Genomic DNA, 3,250 nt, shown 5'->3' with positions numbered 1-3,250 from the left:
CAAATTCTAGTCCATAATAGGAAATGTGTTGGGAATCAAAGGAAAAAGATGCAAGTACCTGATGCCAGAGAACTAGAATTTTGGTGCATTCTTTTCTCTTATATTAAGCAAACAAACTCAAGTAATGCACAGAAGTTCTAAGAACATACTATTTGTTTCTGGCATCATAGGCAAAGTCAAGATATTAGGCTAAATATCACTGACACACACTCCAAGTTGACAAATATTTCTTAACCTTATACAAGAGAAAAGAATACCATCCTTTAGATTTGAAACTGCTAGATGCATGGTTTTGGTTTTTCAAACCTGGTACATGGGGCGATGATAATAAAAACAAACACATACAATTAAACAAATCCAGTGTAAACAAGATAGGAATTGAATAAAATAAGGCTGCAATTTCATGCAGACTGAGGTTAAGCCCCAATTCATTAGGGCTTCCAATAAAACATGTACGGAATTGGGCTTCTTAAACAGTTGCATTGGGATGGAATGAAGAATAAAGGGTTGATAACCACAAGCACTAGAGATTTCTAAACAGGTTAAAATATTTTTACACAGTCTTATCATTCCATTCTTGGCTTGCCGTAATTAATTCTCCAATACTTTACATTTGGTGAATCATTTCAGACCTAACTTCCTTTTATGCTGAAAGCGACAATGAAAACCAAATACCTAGTTCAAGTCAGAAGCTGAGAAGTGGCACATATGCAAAGCAATGACTTCTAAATCTGCACATTTGGTCTTCGTCAAAGGTTGAGAAACCCGGGTAAATCATTTTTTAAAAGCTTATTTGACGCCCAGGCTGATTCAGATGCACAGCAGAGCACATAGTATAATCAGTTTCATTATACACGATTGTGTGTTTGAAAACACTCTCACAACAAAGTGCCCGTGTTTACTTTTGCATATGCAGAGATATTTTGGCCCATTTTACACATAATGCTAAATTACTGTTTAGTGTTGCATGCATGAGCAGCAGTGAGCCTTGGACGCCCTTCAATGGAAACATATTTTAAATGTATTAGTTCTCTGTTCCAGGAACACTGGTTTGTTTGTTTTTAAAGGATTATAAACATGCGTTGATCTTGACTTCATTGAACAAACCATAGATCAAGCAAACCAGATTTTCCCCAAGTTCAGTGAGGAACTTGGGTTCATTTAAAACCAGAAGTGAAAGCTTTTGATTTCACTGGTCATGCTAAAGATGATAGGCGAAGAATACATGTGAGGCCATGGCTTATAGGGGGGGGGGGTGTTTAGGAGAGAAGGGTTGGGCTATAACTTCTTTCCGTACGTGCTTGTTTTGTATGCACAGGGAGACACATCATGTGAGATTGTGCAGCTTAGATCTTGATCCATGTGTCAAGAAAAAAGACAGAAAAATGTTAAAACATTTTTGGGTAGACGTTTACACGTTTGATGCAGAATAGTAACACCACTTTGGGGCCTCGGTAATCCAGAAGCTGAAACAAGACACAGTCAAATGTGTCCGTTGTGGAGGTTTCTAGCATGCATAAGCTTCAACTCCCAGAATACAAAATGAACTACATGTTCTACAGTGATTTCCAGTTCATGATACTGGAACAAAATGGTACAGTTACCGTATTTTTCGCTCTATAAGACACACCAGACCACAAGACGTACCTAGTTTTTGGAGGAGGAAAACAAGAAAAAAAAATATTCTGAATCTCAGAAGCCAGAACAGCAAGAGGGATCGCTGCGCAGTGAAAGCAGCAATCCCTCTTGCTGTTCTGGCTTCTGGGATAGCTGTACAGCCTGCATTCGCTCCATAAGACGCACACACATTTCCCCTTACTTTTTAGGAGGGAAAAAGTGAGTCTTATAGAGCAAAAAATACGGTAATTTCTCCATGTTTTACACAAACAGTTGGACTTCCATTTCTTCTGAAGCCACATTTTAGCAGTTTGCCAAGCATCAGTGAGCCTTACATTGCCCAGGCAAGATTGGCTCATCTCCATATTCCACAGGCAGCTACTGGAACGTGAGTATTTCAGCTCAGAACTCTGTTCAGATTTATTTTCGGTGATACGCAGATAGTTGTCTAATAGTTAAGAAAGTGACCTCAACAAGATACAATTGCTCAATATCCTCAGACCTCCATACAAGTATACTGTGGAGCCAGTGGTTATTTTCTAAATTTGCTTAAAAAATAGAAGTTTGCCTAACTCGGCATCTTTTGAGCCCAGCAGCTCAATCAGTGCAAAGAACTGTACAGCTGCAATGCTTCTGCGATAAACACCAACTAAAAAGCTCTACCATCCTTCAAGAACAGCAGAGGCAGTGATTGTTATAAACATTTCTGATTTGTATTTCTAGAATCAAGTACTGAAGACTATAGGTTGGGATCTGACTTTATAAACAACAAAAATGGTAGCTTCGACATTTTTATCACCTGGTTATAAAGGAGTTCAAGTGTTACTGAATCAATCAGTATATACCAAATATAAGTTTACATTGATAAGAACGAGGCCTCCAGTTACCCAACAAATTTAAATACATGAAAGGGTGCTATTAAGAGCTAAAATTAAACAGATATAGCTCATATCTGTCCACTAGTTAAAAATAGACTCTTCCAGCTGCACATAAAAATATGCATTTCATTTTGATCTTACAGTGTATGCATGTATGTATATATATAGATATATTTTATTCACAAACCACAACGCAGACAAATGCAGCCTAGAATTTATTTTAGTAGAAAATCTTCAGTGTTCTTTTTTTCAAAAACCTATTTTTTCAGCAGACTTACTGGAACTACTGTACATTAAAATAAATTGAATAGAAATAGAAAAATAAATAGAAAACCATTTTAAATTGTCACTGATATCAAAATGAGGAGTGTCAAACCTGATTGGGAGGAGTCATAAATGGAAATAAAAATAACATTTAAACAACAAGTAATTACAGGAACAAATTGAAAGGCCCCTTTCACTGCTACATTGGAAGTCAGGCTCTGTTCTAGTAAGGCTGCTGAATTTTATCCTGACAGTTTAAAAAATAAAAATGCACAATACATAAATGCTTTTGACCCACCTTGCAAACAGAGTGTATTCTAGCGCATCCTGAAGCATGTGTTGTCTTCACTCATACAGAATGGACATAGTATATGGGGTTAAAACACATGAAATGGAAGAACAATTTCCCCTCTCAAAACACAGTAATAGCATGTAAAAAATAAAATCAGTATGAAACCACAGGTATTAGCATTCCTAATAAACTTGGTAGA

This window comes from Podarcis erhardii (assembly GCF_964252035.2).
Source record: "Podarcis erhardii genome assembly, chromosome: 4".
Classification (NCBI taxonomy): Eukaryota; Metazoa; Chordata; class Lepidosauria; order Squamata; family Lacertidae; genus Podarcis; species Podarcis erhardii.
Note: the sequence above shows the minus strand (reverse complement) of the source record.